Consider the following 21430-nt stretch of genomic DNA (forward strand, 5'->3'; position numbering starts at 1 on the left):
CTAAGAATAAGAATTATATCGACACCTCTAAATGATAAATACAAATTTAAATAATTAATTATGGCAATAAAAATGTAGACATAATTTGTACTTAGGACTCAACTGAGATAAGAGATGGCTAAAACTTTAAAGGGATGCCAGTTAGTTTTTCTTGGAGGAACAAACAAAAACGAAGATGTTCTAGATTGTATTATTGTAATTTTTGGGGGAGGGGTTAATTTAGAGAAAACAGCCATCCCCTCTCTGTGTACACATATTGTATCTGAAATTGTATCCTTTCATTTCTATAGGATAAAACAATGGAAACAGTTTTGAAAATCTAGGATCAATGAAAAAACACCAAACAAGTACAAAATATATTCTCCATGGATTTATTCATATTTAAAGACTGACAGAAATTATTCATGCTTGGCAACAAATTTTAATCTGAGTTCTGAATTGGTCGATTCTCATTATGCAGGAAATAGAACATAATGCATTATTGGATCTTCTTGTTGATTCTTGTTGCAAACGACCTATAAATGAGAATTTCCGCATTTTATTTCAAGAATAGGATAAAAAGATTATAAGAAATAAATTGTCCTTAAATTGCGTACATTAAGGAAGTTCTACCCTGGTAATCTAACCTGTTTTGTATAGTTTTTTGTTTAGTATTTAATTGATGGGCAACCGCTCCCTCCTTAGAAGATTAAAAAAATACAAAAGATTAGCATTTCTCGACAGTCTAAAACTAAATTTCAGCCTTTTTCGCAAATTTGTTTTTAGTCTTTCCTCTAGTTGTAAAATTTGGTTGAAGGTGTATAGCCTACCCCCATCTAGCAGTTTTTTATGTTGCCATGTGTGAATTCCGTAACGTTCCACGGGAAAGTAACGCTGTATACCACTGTTTGAGAACTAAAAGCCTGTTTGAAACTGCAGCGTTCTAGACTGTGTATGCCAAGGTCCCCTCTAAATAAGATTTAAAATCCTTGCCCCTCCACATAGCATTGTTTTCACTTTCACTTGCTGTATTTTGCTTTAATGGTTGCTAATAAACATACAAATACCGAAAACAATTGAAACAGAAGTTATTAACCTCTCAGAAACCTTGGAGTTCTCCAGGGGTCGGGATACCCCCCCCCTCAATCTCTCAACTACAGAAGCTTATTTCATTTTTGAAAATTTGTACCTAGAAGCTTACAAAGTGGAACCACAGTAACCCTTAGAGTGGCATTAGGGTAGAGTGTTGTCACAGGGAAAGAGTTTAAGAGCCCTATATTTCTTCTTTATTTTATATGATTTGTGGGACTCCCTCTTATAGAAATTTTGATATCCTCCTTTGCACAGGTATGCACTGATCTTGAGGGGAAGGGGCTCGGCAAGAGCCAAGCTCACGCCCCTTCTCTGGGGACTGAGCCACCCAAAACTTCGATAAGGTTGTACAAAAATTTTTGCTGTTTTAGCTTTATGCCTATTGAATTCTGATTAAATTCAGGACAGTATTCGTAGTCCTCTTTGAAAAATGAAAGCTTGACACCTAGGCCATATCAAGGAGGGTTGATGTTTGCCCCCCTAAATTTTCGTCCGAACGTAAAAACGTAACAAAAATGCATATGAATATATTTTGATTTTTTTTTTGTTTTTTGCACCCCATACCCAAAAACCCTACCCCCCTCCCCGAACAAAAATTCTGTATACGTCGTTTCTTGACGCCCAGGGTGGTCAACGTTGTAAAACAATTAAGGTTTGTGTTCCTCATAAAATATATAATTTTGTAATAAGCCTGCTGATATAACTTGCACCGAAAAGATGAAATGCCATTGGATTCATCAGTTTCGGATTTATCCATCGCCCAGCCAGAATTATAAGATTACACAGACGTCGTCTTTGAGAATGGTCTAAACTAGCTCAACAAATAGAAGCATTTCTTTTTTAAGCAATTTTCAACGTGTTTTTTAATCTAAAAAGAAATGTAAATCAAAAATTTTAAAAATGGAATTCAGCAGATGGACGAAACAGATTCTAAGCCATCAAATAAGGGAACTTAAACCGATCGTTGTTTCATTGCTTGACAAAATATTGTCTTCCTGTCACTTTCTATTTTCTTTTCGAGATATAACTCTAAAAAGTTTCTTTGTTTGCTTGCTTTTAATCTGGTTAGGCTAGTTGTGCCGAATTGGAATGGAGAATATTTCCAGGAACGAAGGAAAATAGTGACTGACTCTGGATAGATTAAATTCATTGTTAACTTTCATGACTCCAACTCAAAAAAGTTTTGATTTCTTAGATTATTTCATTCTGGAATTACTTACGGAAACTTCTGCATTTTACTCTTGATTTTTTTGGAGGGTTGAAATTGGAAAAAATCTCGACTCATCCATTTCTAACAACTTATTTTAGTGCTACTACTAACAACCCACTACAGCACCAAGCCGCCATGGGCTGACAAAGCCGCTTATACTTCTCTAACCCAACCTTTTCCAATGATCCCTCTTTAAACCCTTCCAAGAAGTTCCAATTTCCCTGAAATCCTTCCTTATGACGTCTTCCCATCCCATTCTAGGACGACCTTCTTTTCGCTTGGTCTTAGATGGATTGCCGAAAAGGATGATCTTTAGCAACCTTTCATTCTTCATCTGCAAAACGTCTCATAGCCTCCACAACCTTACTCTCATTATAGCCCCTAGAAAATGGGATAGACCCCCAATTTTCGTAGAGCCCACTGTTTGAAATTCGGTCAGTCCAGCGGGCAGTTAAATTATCTGTTAACAATTTCTTTTGGGAATACCTGACAAATCCTCATCTATCTTCCGAAGCATTGACGTTTCAGAACCATACGTGACAACTACCATTATTGTAGCTTTCAATATTCTAATCTTAGTTCACTAACTTATCTTTCCATTCTTCCAACAATTTTTCAACTGTGAAAAAACATCCTATGCCTTGGCTAGTTTACTCTTTGCATCTTTACTGCGTCTACTATGTCTACTTATAGTACTACCTAGGTAAGTAAAGTTATGCACTTGATCGATCTCCCTCGTTATCCAACGTCACCTCTTCACCGTCGTTTATTCCCGCTCTAAGGAATTTAACCTTCTTACTATTAATTTTCAAACCTATTCTTACACCCTGAAGTCTCAAAACCCCGAAAAATTATTCTTTTTGCTAACATTTTATCTAGGATACCCGAATCATCTACATAATGTAAGTCTAAGAGACTTACCTTTCCATTGGATTCCATGCTCTCCCATAGCCTTAGGACTAAGTCCATCAAAATGGCGGACTTTAAAAGAACCATTTCAGACCTGCAGTAATCTGTTTGGGTTTCTAAAAAAGGACATGGTAAAAAAAATTATGATCCCGACTTAGAATATAACTTTGACCAGGCCGATATTGAGAATTCCAACCTCACATTTAAATAATTACAAGATCTGTGCGCTAATGTTTTATTTTCTTGTAGAGCAACTGCATCCCAATGCTGCTTTGGGATAGAGAGAAAACATCCCAATACTGCTTTGGGATAGAGAGAAGCATCCCAATGCTTCAATATTGGGATAGAGAGAAAGCATCCCAGTGCTGCTTTGGGATAGAGAGAAGCATCCCAATCCTTCAATATTGGGATAGAGAGAAAGCATCCCAATGCTGCTTTGGGATAGAGAGAAGCATCCCAATGCTTCAATGTTGGGATAGAGAGAAAGCATCCCAATGCTGCTTTGGGATAGAGAGAAGCATCCCAAGAGCAGCATCCCAATGCTGCTCTTGTAGAGCAACTGCATACAATAGAAGAAAACTCCTATTCTTCTTTTTTTTAACAAAAAATACCGGTAGAGCACCAAGTGGCAAATGAGACTCATATATTTATAGTCAAAAACCAAAGGCATACTTGTAAGGGCAGGAGTTAGCCAACTGAGAAACCACCGGGTCGAAGCAGCTACCATTTTTGTGGTTTTTACTTAACCTTGGGTCAGGAAGTCACTGGGTAGTTACGTCAGTCATTAATTAACAGATATCGAACCAGCTTTTCTATCTTGAATACGATTGCTCTGTGTCTTGAGATTTATAAAGGGTGAGAACATTCTCTATTATCCTCTGTATGCAGGTATGTAGACTGCTGGTCTCACAAGGAAATCATATCTTATGCAGTAAATTGAATAAAGACCGGACCAGGGTCCATTACAACTTAGACGTTTTAATTTACATTTAACTACTAACAGTATTTGTTTTCGTGCGTTCCTTGTGGTTTTTCTCCCATTCCAAAAGCACAGGTTGCCTAAGGCGTTTGAAGCGAGCAAAACCAGTTATTTAGATTTACTTCTCTATTGTCATTCTTGTTAGATGTATGGCGGCTGTTTACCTGCTGAATATTGTGATTACTTTTCTATGGTTACAGTTTTCAACTGTAACCTCCTCAGACCTTAGGCCATTGCTTGACTCTAGACTGCCTTGATGCCCAGCGTCGGGAGTAAGTCGAACCTCTGGCCCGGGGGCACGATATTATGCTGCTGTCTTTGCGCTAAAGTTTTTTTTATTGTTTTAAAAAGTTGAGTTGTGAGAAAGGGTCAAATTTTACCGTAAAGAGCGAAGCGTTGAGAAGGGAGCAGCCACTTTCATATACCGAGTAATTTCTGTTCGTTTGAAGTTTTAATGTCGCTCCTTACTTTCAGTTGAAAAAACTTATTTTTTTATTTAATCTTGTGTTTGAAATGAGGGGGAAAATGAAGAAGAAAAAAGTTGCATGAGTGTTACCGATTTATTTACGACATATATAGAATACCAGTGTTTTTTAATTAGTGACATTCCTCACCAAAATGATAACATCACAAACATTATGTGGAAGGCTTTATAATACAATGAGAATGCGTCGAAGGTTATAATTTTTAGCAAAAATCGCAGTGAAAAATACGCGGCTTTGAAGAACTTAATGCGCGATCCCCTCGAAAAAGTGCTAAAACGGCGCAGATGTCTTCCTTGTGAAAAAAGATTGACGGTACTTGGTCCAAGGATAGAAAGATCGTTCGTCAGACGATTTTTAGCAAAAATCGCAGTGAAAAATACGGCGCAGATGTCATCCTTGTGAAAAAAGATTGACGATACTTGGGCTAAGGATACAAAGATCGTTCGTAAGAAAGTTTGCCAGACGATTTTTAGCAAAAATCGCCGTGAAAAATACGCAGCTTTGAAAAACTTAATGCGCGATCCCCTCAAAAAGTGCTAAAACGGCGCAGATGTCTTCCTTGTGAAAAAAAGATTGACGGTACTTGGTCCAAGGATAGAAAGATCGTTCGTCAGACGATTTTTAGCAAAAATCGCAGTGAAAAATACGGCGCAGATGTCATCCTTGTGAAAAAAGATTGACGATACTTGGGCTAAGGATACAAAGATCGTTCGTAAGAAAGTTTGCCAGACGATTTTTAGCAAAAATCGCCGTGAAAAATACGCAGCTTTGAAAAACTTAATGCGCGATCCCCTCAAAAAGTGCTAAAACGGCGCAGATGTCTTCCTTGTGAAAAAAAGATTGACGGTACTTGGTCCAAGGATAGAAAGATCGTTCGTCAGACGATTTTTAGCAAAAATCGCAGTGAAAAATACGGCGCAGATGTCATCCTTGTGAAAAAAGATTGACGATACTTGGGCTAAGGATACAAAGATCGTTCGTAAGAAAGTTTGCCAGACGATTTTTAGCAAAAATCGCCGTGAAAAATACGCAGCTTTGAAAAACTTAATGCGCGATCCCCTCAAAAAGTGCTAAAACGGCGCAGATGTCTTCCTTGTGAAAAAAAGATTGACGGTACTTGGTCCAAGGATAGAAAGATCGTTCGTCAGACGATTTTTAGCAAAAATCGCAGTGAAAAATACGGCGCAGATGTCATCCTTGTGAAAAAAGATTGACGATACTTGGGCTAAGGATACAAAGATCGTTCGTAAGAAAGTTTGCCAGACGATTTTTAGCAAAAATCGCCGTGAAAAATACGCAGCTTTGAAAAACTTAATGCGCGATCCCCTCAAAAAGTGCTAAAACGGCGCAGATGTCTTCCTTGTGAAAAAAAGATTGACGGTACTTGGTCCAAGGATAGAAAGATCGTTCGTCAGACGATTTTTAGCAAAAATCGCAGTGAAAAATACGGCGCAGATGTCATCCTTGTGAAAAAAGATTGACGATACTTGGGCTAAGGATACAAAGATCGTTCGTAAGAAAGTTTGCCAGACGATTTTTAGCAAAAATCGCCGTGAAAAATACGCAGCTTTGAAAAACTTAATGCGCGATCCCCTCAAAAAGTGCTAAAACGGCGCAGATGTCTTCCTTGTGAAAAAAGATTGACGGTACTTGGTCCAAGGATAGAAAGATCGTTCGTCAGACGATTTTTAGCAAAAATCGCAGTGAAAAATACGGCGCAGATGTCATCCTTGTGAAAAAAGATTGACGATACTTGGGCTAAGGATACAAAGATCGTTCGTAAGAAAGTTTGCCAGACGATTTTTAGCAAAAATCGCCGTGAAAAATACGCAGCTTTGAAAAACTTAATGCGCGATCCCCTCAAAAAGTGCTAAAACGGCGCAGATGTCTTCCTTGTGAAAAAAAGATTGACGGTACTTGGTCCAAGGATAGAAAGATCGTTCGTCAGACGATTTTTAGCAAAAATCGCAGTGAAAAATACGGCGCAGATGTCATCCTTGTGAAAAAAGATTGACGATACTTGGGCTAAGGATACAAAGATCGTTCGTAAGAAAGTTTGCCAGACGATTTTTAGCAAAAATCGCCGTGAAAAATACGCAGCTTTGAAAAACTTAATGCGCGATCCCCTCAAAAAGTGCTAAAACGGCGCAGATGTCTTCCTTGTGAAAAAAAGATTGACGGTACTTGGTCCAAGGATAGAAAGATCGTTCGTCAGACGATTTTTAGCAAAAATCGCAGTGAAAAATACGGCGCAGATGTCATCCTTGTGAAAAAAGATTGACGATACTTGGGCTAAGGATACAAAGATCGTTCGTAAGAAAGTTTGCCAGACGATTTTTAGCAAAAATCGCCGTGAAAAATACGCAGCTTTGAAAAACTTAATGCGCGATCCCCTCAAAAAGTGCTAAAACGGCGCAGATGTCTTCCTTGTGAAAAAAAGATTGACGGTACTTGGTCCAAGGATAGAAAGATCGTTCGTCAGACGATTTTTAGCAAAAATCGCAGTGAAAAATACGGCGCAGATGTCATCCTTGTGAAAAAAGATTGACGATACTTGGGCTAAGGATACAAAGATCGTTCGTAAGAAAGTTTGCCAGACGATTTTTAGCAAAAATCGCCGTGAAAAATACGCAGCTTTGAAAAACTTAATGCGCGATCCCCTCAAAAAGTGCTAAAACGGCGCAGATGTCTTCCTTGTGAAAAAAAGATTGACGGTACTTGGTCCAAGGATAGAAAGATCGTTCGTCAGACGATTTTTAGCAAAAATCGCAGTGAAAAATACGCGGCTTTGAAGAACTTAATGCGCGATCCCCTCGAAAAGTGCTAAAACGGCGCAGATGTCTTCCTTGTGAAAAAAAGATTGACGGTACTTGGTCCAAGGATAGAAAGATCGTTCGTCAGACGATTTTTAGCAAAAATCGCAGTGAAAAATACGGCGCAGATGTCATCCTTGTGAAAAAAGATTGACGATACTTGGGCTAAGGATACAAAGATCGTTCGTAAGAAAGTTTGCCAGACGATTTTTAGCAAAAATCGCCGTGAAAAATACGCAGCTTTGAAAAACTTAATGCGCGATCCCCTCAAAAAGTGCTAAAACGGCGCAGATGTCTTCCTTGTGAAAAAAAGATTGACGGTACTTGGTCCAAGGATAGAAAGATCGTTCGTCAGACGATTTTTAGCAAAAATCGCAGTGAAAAATACGGCGCAGATGTCATCCTTGTGAAAAAAGATTGACGATACTTGGGCTAAGGATACAAAGATCGTTCGTAAGAAAGTTTGCCAGACGATTTTTAGCAAAAATCGCCGTGAAAAATACGCAGCTTTGAAAAACTTAATGCGCGATCCCCTCAAAAAGTGCTAAAACGGCGCAGATGTCTTCCTTGTGAAAAAAAGATTGACGGTACTTGGTCCAAGGATAGAAAGATCGTTCGTCAGACGATTTTTAGCAAAAATCGCAGTGAAAAATACGGCGCAGATGTCATCCTTGTGAAAAAAGATTGACGATACTTGGGCTAAGGATACAAAGATCGTTCGTAAGAAAGTTCGCCAGACGATTTTTAGCAAAAATCGCAGTGAAAAATACGCGGCTTTGAAAAACTTAATGCGCGATCCTAAGTGCTAAAACGGCGCAGATGTCTTCCTTGTGAAAAAAGATTGACGGTACTTGGTCCAAGGATAGAAAGATCGTTCGTCAGACGATTTTTAGCAAAAATCGCAGTGAAAAATACGGCGCAGATGTCATCCTTGTGAAAAAAGATTGACGATACTTGGGCTAAGGATACAAAGATCGTTCGTAAGAAAGTTCGCCAGACGATTTTTAGCAAAAATCGCAGTGAAAGATACGCGGCTTTGAAAAACTTAATGCGCGATCCCCTCAAAAAGTGCTAAAACGGCGCAGATGTCTTCCTTGTGAAAAAAGATTGACGGTATTTGGTCCAAGGATAGGAAGATCGTTCGTCAGACGATTTTTAGCAAAAATCGCAGTGAAAAATACGGCGCGGATGTCATCCTTGTGAAAAAAGATTGACGATACTTGGGCTAAGGATACAAAGATCGTTCCTAAGAAAGTTCGCCAGACGATTTTTAGCAAAAATCGCAGTGAAAAATACGTGGCTTTGAAAAATTTAATGCGCGATTCCCTCAAAAAGTGCTAAAACGGCGCAGATGTCTTCCTTGTGAAAAAAGATTGACGGTACTTGGTCTAAGGATAGAAAGATCGTTCGTCAGACGATTTTTAGCAAAAATCGCAGTGAAAAATACGGCGCAGATGTCATCCTTGTGAAAAAAGATTGACGATACTTGGGCTAAGGATACAAAGATCGTTCGTAAGAAAGTTCGTCAGACGATTTTTAGCAAAAATCGCAGTGAAAAATACGCGGCTTTGAAAAACTTAATGCGCAATCCCCTCGAAAAAGTGATAAAACGGCGTAGATGTCTTCCTTGTGAAAAGATTGACGGTACTTGGTCCAAGGATAGAAAGATCGTTCGTCAGACGATTTTTAGCAAAAATCGCAGTGAAAAATACGGCGCAGATGTCATCCTTGTGAAAAAAGATTGACGATACTTGGGCTAAGGATACAAAGATCATTCGTAAGAAAGTTCGTCAGACGATTTTTAGCAAAAATCGCAGTGAAAGATACGCGGCTTTGAAAAACTTAATGCGCGATCCCCTCGAAAAAGTGCTAAAACGGCGTAGATGTCTTCCTTGTGAAAAGATTGACGGTACTTGGTCCAAGGATAGAAAGATCGTTCGTCAGACGATTTTTAGCAAAAATCGCAGTGAAAAATAAGGCGCAGATGTCATCCTTGTGAAAAAAGATTGACGATACTTGGGCTAAGGATACAAAGATCGTTCGTAAGAAAGTTCGTCAGACGATTTTTAGCAAAAATCGCAGTGAAAGATACGCGGCTTTGAAAAACTTAATGCGCGATCCCCTCCAAAAAGTGCTAAAACGGCGTAGATGTCTTCCTTGTGAAAAGATTGACGGTACTTGGTCCAAGGATAGAAAGATCGTTCGTCAGACGATTTTTAGCAAAAATCGCAGTGAAAAATACGGCGCAGATGTCATCCTTGTGAAAAAAGATTGACGATACTTGGGCTAAGGATACCAAGATCGTACGTAAGAAAGTTCGTCAGACGATTTTTAGCAAAAATCGCAGTGAAAAATACGCGGCTTTGAAGAACTTAATGCGCGATCCCCTCGAAAAAGTGCTAAAACGGCGCAGATGTTTTCCTTGTGAAAAAAGATTGACGGTACTTGGTCTAAGGATAGAAAGATCGTTCGTCAGACGATTTTTAGCAAAAATCGCAGTGAAAAATACGGCGCAGATGTCATCCTTGTGAAAAAAGACTGACGATACTTGGGCTAAGGATACAAAGATCGTTCGTAAGAAAGTTCGCCAGACGATTTTTAGCAAAAATCGCAGTGAAAAATACGCGGCTTTGAAAAACTTAATGCGCGATCCCCTCAAAAAGTGCTAAAACGGCGCAGATGTCTTCCTTGTGAAAAAAGATTGACGATACTTGGGCTAAGGATAGAAAGATCGTTCGTCATACAGTGTCTTCATCGAGGTGTTTTTCTAGAGAATCGGACCGTCAGCGCTAGAACAACAGTTCTAAGGCTAACGACAGGTGGATTTAACGATGTTATTCCAAAATAAGCGGTGCCACGGGTCTAGTTGGACCCTCGTTTGAGGAGTCACAGATGCTCTTTAGATTGGTCTTATTAAGGAATTTGATGATCTGAAAAATGCCAGATGTGTCAAATATAGTATTTACCTTGCTTCTTTTTGGATGTTTTGACAAAATCATTAATAAAATTAAAATTAATAATCATTAAAATTAATAATAATAATAATCATTAAGTAAATTTTGTGTCGACTATACAGGGTAAAACTCTTCAATTCACATTTGCGAAGGGCATTTTTTTTATGGAATCTCTTTCTCCTATTCTGGAATCAACTGAGCCCTCTTCGAAAGCGGGTTTTGACTATCTTCCTCCAGGACGATAGGGTGTAAGTAATTACCCTATCTTCCTGGTTTTGACTATCTTCCTCCAGGACGATAGGGCTCCTAGGTGTCAGTAATTTAGGAGAAACATTTGTGTTTGCTTCCAAGGTCAGGGTTCTTAAATTTTAACCATAACATACCCTTCTCTCGTGTACAGGGATAAATTAATAGGTGTGGCAAAGGGCTTTCAAATAAAAGTAAGGACTGACGTTAAAACTCTATAGGTAGATCCCATAGAGATCCTTTTAATCTATAGGTCTTAAATCTATAGGTTATCCAGGTAGGCTACTTGTATGTCCCGACCCCAGGTGTATAGTCCCGACCTAATATTCTTCATCTAAGTAGAACCTGTTTCTCTGACGTTCAATCCTAATGAAATATACCTAAATATGATAAAAATATAATACTTTAAAAACAAATTTGGGGTATGTATTTGCAAATTGGGGGGAGGGTAAACTGTAGTGGGTCTGCATGCCTAATGTGTTAGGTACAATTATTCTGCATATTATGAAGTAAGAATTGTTTTCTAACTTCACGCTGTCCAAATACTTTACCCCCCCCCCCACCGTGCAAATACCAAAATTATTAATTCCCAATAGGCCAAATTATTAATTCCCATCTATTTTGTCACTTCTCTTTGTCTTGTCTCGCGCTAAGCTGAAAGAAACTAACGAAGAAAATCGATTCTACAATGTGTCAATGGATGAACACCTTATCCACGAAAGGCGAGGAGTGTGGGTTGTTAACGTTGAAATTTTACCTACATCTTCTTGAATACATCAAATAATCGGAAAATTAAGACCACCAAATCTTCTGAACAACATATTCTTTTTTCCATGTTTTCAAGAAAGCTATAAAAGTTATTGGTAGTTACCCACAAGTAACAACCATGTGAGTTATCTGAAAAATTGCTGGTAAAATTTTACGTAAATTTCACCTTTTTAGGAGCGGGGTGCAGGTACAGAGGCCCGTTTGTTTGCTTATCTATCCCGCCTTACCATGGCAGATTTTTTTGATAGTCATAAGCATCGTATGTCGCAGAGGTGGTTTTATGGGAGGGACAAAGGGAGCACTTGCCGCGGACATAGAAGTTTTAGGGGTGCAAAATTTCAGACAAGTAATGTAACAATTATAATCATGTTGTAATTTTTTTTTTATTCTTAAAAAAATAGTTTTCTTTATTTAAAAAAAATTCCTATTTTTTTATAAATGAATTATTTTTATTTTATTTTATTCATAAAGCAGAGGGTACAGTTAATAAATGGAAATAATTAATACATTAGGCTACTAATTAATTAATAAAATGAAAATAATTTTATGATAACAGTCAAAACAATTAAATTAGAATAATTAATAATAATGAATAATTTAAATAATAAATTAGAGAATGAATTATTGTTTAGTTCATAAATTGAAAATTATATTGTTAATAAATGAAAATTTGTCCTAAATACTTCGTGGGAGACAGGGGGACGCTAACCAAGGCTTTATCCCGGGCGCAGGAGAGGCCAAAACCGCCCCTGCATTACAGTTTGATGGAGAAAAGATCTTATTTATACAAATTGGAGAAGAAAATCGCTCAAACACGAACTCAAGTGAGTCGAACTATTCCAGCGTCTTCTGACGCGTAGAGTGAATATTTGCTTAAAATTGTTCACTAAAACCCCTGTGATTTCGCTATTCGGTTGAGTGGGAAATGCAGCTCATTAAGCAATTGAAGCTAGTCTTTTTCAAAATACCGACAAAGGATTTACTTTGAGTTACGCGTTTACGGAAGTACGGTCATTTATTATTTCGCAACTTTTGGTGTCCCACCAATCTTGAAATTGCTTTTCTTTTTAGAGTTATGGCTGTAATTCGCCAAAATTTAAGCTCAAAATTTACTTCAATTATTTTTAGTTTTTCACATTGTACTGCTTATTATTAATTATCATTTTTTGTATAGGGAAAAAAATCTTCTAAAGGAGAATACGTTCTATTTTAGAAGGTTGTTGATCATTATGAGCATCCTTAGAAGGAGAACGCCGCTCAGACTGGAAATTTGCCCCTTCTCCTATAATTTGGAAAACTTCCAATAACACGCCAATTTTGAAATTGCTTTTCGTTTTAGAATTATATTTGCAATGTTACAAAAAAGAGGCAATGTAAAATATGAAATTTTTGTAAAATCTAAGATTGACATTCTTCAAAAGAAACTCCTTCTAACCTCTAGTCTCCAGTAAAAATTTCTGCGTGCTTAGTTCGAAAAATAATTATGTGCACTCATGCTGATCAGGGTTGCCACTATTTTTTTAAGTGTCCCAAAATTAGCTGAAAGAAAGATGCCATAGTTTATTAGTCTAAAAAAAAAAATAAATTCCAGGGGCAGATTTCCATAACATCATTGAGTAACCTGTACCACGTAGATTTTTTAAATTCTGTTGTAATTAAATTGTCAAATCATCAAATCAATCATTGAGCCATCAAATATATAAAAAAATGAGAAGACCAGATAGTAGTCTCTATGTTTGTAATTGTCAATTAATTGAGTTCTAAGTTCACTGAAGTCTGTAATACAAACTCAAATACAAATGAAAAAAAAATTGTTTCAACTGATAGTAAGGACCAAAATTAAACCTCAAAACGAACAGAAATTTTTCTGTGGAGGGGCTGCCCCCCTCCCTCATCAGTGTCTTTTTCTGTACGCTAAAGTTTGACTGTTTGTCCCAATTTGTTAAAGAATGGCTTCTTAAACACAAGTGCCTTTTAATTAGAGTATGTAGCTTTTTAAAAGTGGAAAAACTTGAACATGAAGAGCATGGGAACAACCCCTTTGTATACGGAATAATTTATGTTCGATTTGAGTTTTAATGTTGCTACTTACTTTCAGTTGAAAAAACTTGTTTTTTATTTTATTTAGTTCGATCTAAGCCATAAAGTATGTTCAGCTAAAAAAAGAAATAAAAATAATAGAATGAATTTGAAACAGAACGTTCATTTTTGATAATAGCATTTTCTGTTGACGATAGGTGACTTCTAAGAAATTAATTGAAGTCGGCCCAAAGTTCAGATGAAAAAAGTTTTTTTATTTAATTTTTTAATGGAGGAGTTTATCATCATTCCTATGACCCGATATTTTCTCTCTGTGCATTTTAAAATCTTCTCTCAATACCCTATTCCCAAATACCAAGGAGCATACCTTCGGGTATTGAAATTTTTAAGAAGATATACTTTTATTTTGTAGCTACGAACTAAAGATTTATGAAGCTACTCAATGTTTTTTTTATTGCCAAAGAGGAAAAAAGCTTGCTTTTCTATAATCCCACTGTAAAAACGGGGCTTAAATGTCATTGATTTATGTATGGGGTGTATTTTTTCTTGTATATATATATATATATATAGAAATATAATATATAGAAATTATTAATATATTATAGAACATATTAACATTATAGAAATATATATATATATATATATATATATATATATATATATATATATATATATATATATATATATATATATATATATATATATATATATATATATATATATATATATATATATATATATATATATATATATATAAAAATTATTGTTAGAATTATTTAAGTGTAAGCTTGCACACCCATTATGTGTTAAAAAAGGAGAAATCGGACTTTAGTGTTTAATGAAATATACCTCATATGCAGTTTAGCACTTTTTGGTAATTGCGGATGCCGGATATAGAAAAGAAAGTAGGTAAAAAAAATACAACAAAAATATATGACACAAAAAGCTTGAAGATGTAGTTGTCTTAAGGAATCAGCGATTGTTGATGTTTGAATTTTACGGATCAAATCGGTTGTCAAATTTAAGCTACTTTCGCTGCTACTAAATTTAAACTACTGCTAAACTAGCTTCGCTTATTCATCTTAATGGTGGAGTTTGGCAATGCTGACAAAAATTTGGTATAAATTTTAAAAAGATGGTTTTCACGTATGAGCATACACTCATACCTAAGCACCTGATTCTCGTGCCTAGTACAAATTGTTTTCTTTGAAACCAAAATAATTTGTTCTTCTTAGAATTGAAAAAAATTACAACCCAATTTATAGCCTTGTATTGTTGCTTACTTGTACCAAGAGCGCTTTGATTCCATGCAATTGCATAATAAAAGTAACATATTGAAATGGAATTATAAAGTAAATAGAAACAAGAATAAAATAGTTTTATGAAGGGCGTTTGCTCTGAGATTTTTACCATGGGTCATGAACTCAGGTCTGGGCACAGGAATCCTCAAATTTTGTCAAAAGGACACCCTCTTGTCCCCCAGAAAAATTGAAAGTGGCTGGAAAACAATGTTAGGCCCTAGGCCTGAAATTCTAGGCCCCCTAGAATTTCAGAAATCAAATCAGTTTGCATGTGCAAAGTAAATTTCTAGTTAGATACAGGATCTCTAAAACATGCGTATGTATGTTTAGTGGAGAAGGGGTACAACTTCTAAAAAAGGAGGACAATTATATGAAAAAAATATTGTAATAAAAACCGTAAAAATCTTGTGATTTCATTTTTCCCCTTTCCTTGTGTAGCATATGTACCTGACCGTCATCGTGTATAGAAGTAAAAAGCTTGCGAATTTACTAGATATCTCCTTTTCAATTTACCCTTGTTTGAAAAAAAAAACATAATTTGCCGTCATTTTTGATTATACTACAAATTTAGGTCATGCTATTTTTTGCAAAAAAAAGAGAAAATTTGATACTTCACAGCCTGAAATATTTTTCAATTGAAAATAGACAAAAAATAAGGAAAGGCACATTTCAAATAATATTAAACAATAAGAAAAATAAATAAAGCAATAAATAAAATAAATTCTCTTTATTAAAAATAAATAAAATATTTTAATATAAAATAAAGCATTAAAATAAAATAAAATAAATAAAGTAATAAAAAAGACTAATTTAAAAATAAATAAAAACTCGCAATTATGCAAAGTTTTATTCTTTGGTGTTTTCCAGAGCAATGGCCTACGGATTGTTCGGGGTGTACGACTAACTGACCGTATTTCAAACAGCAGGCTGTACAAAAAATGTTGTTCAATCTCGCTTTCTTGGGCTATAATCAAAGAAAGGTTGAAATGTTTCGGGCACGTTCTGCGGATGAAGGATGACAGATTGCCGAAGTTTGTCCTTTTTGGCCAACCGTCTAGGGCTAAACGGAGAGAGGGTCGTTCTCGTCTGGTACGTGAGGATGTCATAAAGACAGATTTAAAGGAAACAGGGACTTCCTGGGAGGGTGTAAAAGGGGATGCCTTGAATAAATTGAGATTGAGGAGGAGCGTGCGCAGCTGTGTTGGCCTCAGGCGGTTTGGTGCTGCGATGAGTTATTAGTAGTAGTAGTAGTGTATGCTGGGAGTGCCAAACAGCAGGATGAAATGCTCATCTAGTTACAAGAATACACTATCAATATAGTACATGGGAACATTCAACCTCAACCCTTTTACTTGGAGCTTTATAAATTCATATTGCAATAGCTCAATGTTTTTTTTTCTTTTTTTTGCAGTTAACGACTTTTGGATTTAGAAAGTGACGCTGTGCTACACATTAGTCTCATATAAAAATGCACTATTTTTATAACAAATAGATTAGCAAAATTAGTTTATTATGAAAACCATGAAAGACGAGTTTAGCAACTTCCAGCTGTACTACAGTTAAATTAAGTTTTTTTTTTTTAAATGAAAGTAAGGAGCGACATTAAAACTAAAAAACGCACAGAAATTACTCCGGATATGAAAGGGGCTTTTCCTCCTCAACGCCCCGCTCTTTACGCTAAAGTTTGACTCTTTCTCTTAACTCCACTACATAAAACAGTAAAATCCCCTGAAAACGTCCATACACTTCCCGGTAACCATTACTATATATTAAGACAGGTCAAAGTTTGTAGCTTGCAACCACTCCCACGGGGACTGCGGGGGAGTAAATCGTCCCCAAAGACATAGTTATTAGGTTTTTCGACTATGGTGAATAAAATGGCTATCTCAAAATTTTGATCCGGTGACTTCGGAGAAGAAATGAGCATGGGAGGGGTCTACAATTAGGAAATGGTTAACAATTAACGCTGAATCTGATGGTGTGATTTTCGTTAAGATTTTATGGCTTTTAAGGGGTGTTTTCCCCTATTTTCTAAAATGAGGCAAATTTTCTCAGGCTCGTAACTTTTGATAGGTAAGACTAATCTTGATGAAAGTTATATATTTAAAATCAGCATTAAAATTCGATTCTTTTGATGTAACTATTGGTATCAAAATTCCGTTTTTTAGAGTTTCGGTTACTATTGAGCCGGGTCGCTCCTTACTACAGTTCGTTACCATGAACTGTTTGATACTTTAACTTTTGCGGTCAATGTTTTTCCTGCACGGCGGCGCTGTACTACACAACTGTACGGCGCAGTTTTTTACTGTTTTAAAAAGAAGAATTGAGACAAAGAGTCAAACTTTAGCGTAAAGAGCGGGGCGTTGACTAGGAAGCAGCCTCTTTCATATACGAAGTAATTTCTGTTCGTTTTAAGTTTTAATGTCGCTCCTTACTTTCAGTTAAAAAAACTTTTTTTATATTTAATTCTAACCAAACACACCAATCTATTCATAGAACCAACAGCCAGCTTTAGCAGATAGAATTTATGTGAAGTGAAAGTCTAGTAACTTATGCTGAAATTGCTCAAACGCTTCTTGTTTGGAAGAATGTTTTCTTTAGGCTCGGCCGGTGCCACTGCACTGAAATTTACTCGCTTCAAACAAATACTTCAATATTTTGTACTTAGAACCAACTAAAAGTTATGGTAGAGATAATCCTTTTCGAAAAACTTGAGACACAAGCTTAGTGACCTTAAACTGCAGGAGCTCAAACTTTTTGTTTTGCTGTGAATTTGTTCTGTGCTTGGGCAGCAACACACCAATATTCTTTTTTGCAGCCATCGACCAGTCTTAGCAAAGACAATGTGTTTCAAAAATACGAAGTAATTTCTGTGCGTTTTAAGTTTTAATGTCGCTCCTTACTTCCAGTTAAAAAAACTTGTTTTTTTTATTTAATTTTTCTTTTAAAAATTAGATAGGGGTGTTTCATATACATCACCCATGTTAAAACTATCACTCAAAGCTTCTGTATTTTATGCAAAGGCTAGCCCGGTTAGAGAGATTTTATTTTGAAAACCATATGGTGCAAGCCTAGCATCTTCAAACTGCAATGGGTCAAAACTTGTCTTCTGTGAATTTCTTTTAAACATTAGATAGGGGTGTTTCATATACATCACCCATGTTAAAACTATCACTCAAAGCTTCTGTATTTTATGCAAAGGCTAGCCCGGTTAGAGAGATTTTATTTTGAAAACCATATGGTGCAAGCCTAGCATCTTCAAACTGCAATGGGTCAAAACTTGTTTTCTGTGAATTTCTTTTAAACATTAGATAGGGGTGTTTCATATACATCACCCATGTTAAAACTATCACTCAAAGCTTCTGTATTTTGTGCAAAGGCTAGCCCGGTTAGAGAGATTTTATTTTGAAAACCATATGGTGCAAGCCTAGCATCTTCAAACTGCAATAGGTCAAAATTTTTTGCTGTGAATTTCTTTTAAAAATTAGATGGGGGTGCTTCATATACATCACCCATGTCAAAACTATCACTCAAAGCATCTGTAATTTATGCAAAGGCTAGCCCGATTAGAGAGATTTTATTTTGAAAATCACATGGTGCAAGCCCAGTGTCTTCAAATTACAATAGCTGAGAGCTTTTGTTTTGCAGTGAAGGTCTTTTGGGTGTGGATGGCGCTGCTGCACTACACATTTCTCACATATATACATATACTACGTTGTTTTATGTTTAGAACCAACAACCAGCTCTAGTAGAGAATTCATTCGAAAACCATTTATTTCGCAAGCCCTTTTTCTTTGAAATAAATTTTTAAAGCAAATCTATCTTTTGGATAGCTCGGCTGCATTATTGCACCACTGCTTTTATATTTGAATACAAAAAAAGGTTACGTAATTCTATTCTATAGTCTAAGAAACACCTAAAGTAAAATCTTGATATTCATACTTACTTCTCAAGTATATGTCAAGTCATGCTCGTGTCGCAACGTCTCATTCTTACCTTTCCTCGATGTGTTTCGAGAACATTCTGTCTTGTAAAGTCGACGCCCCATTACCTTTCTGGTAATGGTGCATTTTGGCACTTTGGTGCTTTGTCGTTTAGTCGCACATTGAATTCTTCGAGTCAGCGAACTTTTCGAAGAATTTTTTTTCTTCAACTGGATCTTTAGTGCATTCTCACAAAAAAAAATTGGCCCCATCGACGCGTTTTCGCTTTTATAGCTGCGCTATCTTAGACAATTGTTAATAATGGGGCTGCTCTGGCAAAAACATCCACTAAAACAATGAAAGCTAGAGGGGATAACTGGCATTTCTGGATTAGTTTGGACTAGCCCCCACCACCCTCAATTCGTTACTACCATAAATACCCCTACCAATTGGGGAGTCTGCTCTAATCCACCACTGTTTCTACATGTAAATATGAAATTAATAAATAATTTAAATAATTTGATAATAATAAATAATAATTATAAATAATATATAATAATATATAATATATAAAATAATAATATATAAAATAATATATAATAAATAATAATAATTTAAATAATTTAATAATAATAAATAATTTGAAATTAATAAATAATTAATTATTAATGAAATTAATAAATATGAAATATGTAATAAATATGAAAAATTGCGTAATTTGATTCTATAGTCTGTGAATACCGTTAAAGCTTGATATTCTTGCTTACTTGTCAAGTATATGTCAAGTCATGCTTGTGTCGCAACGTCTCCCTAGTACTTTTCGTAAGAGCATTTGTTCTTGTAGTGTTACGCCCCATTACCTTTCTGTTACCATGAACTCTTGATAAGCTGACTTGCCCTTCAGTATTGCAAGTCTTGCCATTTGGGCTGTTTTTATTTAGTTCTCTGTTAAAATTTCGAATGAGCTAAATATTCGGCACGATTTTTTAATTGTATATTGGGTTCATTTTCGCATTTTTGGTGGAGCTTTGTTACACTAAGCATTTGTCATCGTTGGTGCAGCTGTGGCTAACGCCTGCTAAAACAGTGAAGCTTAATAAGGATCACCAGAACTTCCAAATCAGTTTAGAATAGCTACCATTCCTAATTCCTGAATATTATTGACATGCCTTCCAATTGGGGGGGAGTGATTAGGGAGAGATTTTTTGCTGTGAATAATCAATTAATCCCTTAAAAAAATGTTTAAAGTTGAAGCTTGATCCCAAAACCATGAGATAAACCAGGGAGACCTGATCAAATTTGTCACTTTTTTATTAAATCCGGGTGTATGCAATCTCTATGATGAGAGCTTTTCGCCTGCGCAGGCGTAAAAACGAAAAAGAAAAAATACACTATTTCTGGGAATCAGCAGAAAACGTATTGACAGGTTGTTGTATCTTTGGAGATGCATCAGCTATCCGTCGTATAACATCACGTGATGGTCTTCAAATAGTCATTGGCTGCGAGCCAATGACATTATCCATTTTATAGTTCTGTAATTTGCAATGCAACTGTCATTGTTTTCACCAAACAAATATTCTACTTTGTACGTTAAATTTCCTGGCTCCAAATACCAGAATCCAGCTAAACTTTCTCTTTATTTCCGATGATCTTCGAAAAATTTCCAAAGGCGTTGGTGAGTGTAGCTCAAAAATGCAAATCTTATTTCTTCCCAATCATCGAAATTTGTCTGCTTTTTAGATGTCCCATAGTAATAGAATTAGGAATAGGATTCTGGAATAAGACCACAAATGAGGTGGCTAATGCTAGGTGACAACATAAAGCCGCCAATTAAGACGGCTTGTCTCATCAGCAAATTGTTTTTTTATGACATCGATGGAATCCAGCGATCGATTTAATTATTTTTTTTTTACAAAGCTCAGTTTTTATAAACTGTTGGAGTTCGTTTGGGAAAAAAACCTGATCAGTTCCCATAGCCTACCCGCCTTGGCTCTATGTGATTTACTGTGCATATAAAACCATGAGAATAAAAAAAAAATTAAACTCAAGAAAAATCACTTTGATGAAAAATCACTGCCACAACTACCACTACTGTGTATACCACTATTACTTTTACTAACCTTACTCCCATCCTAGCCTTTTCCATTACAAAAGGTTCACCAACCGTTGCGACCAAGAATATTCTACCACAAATTGGATGTACTTTGATTCGGCAGCGTGAAGTGTGTTTTTTCTATGTATAAAGAACAGCCAAAAGTAAAGCAAAATAAAAATAAAGGCGGATTTGCATCGACTGCTGAAATTCTTCGGTGTAAAAAAACGACAATAATCATGCCCGATGAGTCTCCGCCTATTTGGCTACATGTTTTTATTATCTCTACGATCGTAGGTGTAAAAGGTTGAAGAACGCTAAACTATTGTACCACTTCTTTTATATATAATATAAAAAAAAAACAAATTGCGTAATTTCTTTTATAGCCTAAGAATCAACAAAAGTAAAAGCTAGACAATCATGCTTAAGAAAATGTTAAGTCATACTTGTTTACCAATGTCTCAGTCATCTGTCTCTCTATCCTTACGTGTGTTAACACCCCTTTCTGTTGCTATGCGCGGCATTAACTCAGCTGTTCAGGAGCAATTCACAAGCTTACCTTAGGTTGCGGTTACCCAAAAGGCATTAAGTGAATTTTAAAGTCCATTTCCTTGAACTCGGCATATTCACTCGACTGGT

At 36.1% G+C, this 21430-nt stretch overlaps 1 protein-coding gene and 1 long non-coding RNA gene across 2 annotated transcripts in view; one reads left to right on the forward strand and one right to left on the reverse strand.

Annotated features, from left to right (window-relative positions):
• LOC136032743 (uncharacterized) overlaps positions 1-21430 on the forward strand; it is a 165307-nt gene that overhangs the window by 18077 nt on the left and 125800 nt on the right. The gene's annotated exons all lie outside the window — the stretch shown is intronic.
• LOC136032742 (uncharacterized) lies at positions 345-21036 on the reverse strand. Its single transcript, XR_010618773.1, has 2 exons — positions 20820-21036; positions 345-515 (listed from the first exon to the last, which is right to left on the reverse strand). It is a non-coding gene; the product is annotated as an uncharacterized LOC136032742 (long non-coding RNA).

The sequence above is a fragment of the Artemia franciscana genome, chromosome 11, assembly GCF_032884065.1.
Source record: "Artemia franciscana chromosome 11, ASM3288406v1, whole genome shotgun sequence".
Taxonomy (NCBI): Eukaryota; Metazoa; Arthropoda; class Branchiopoda; order Anostraca; family Artemiidae; genus Artemia; species Artemia franciscana.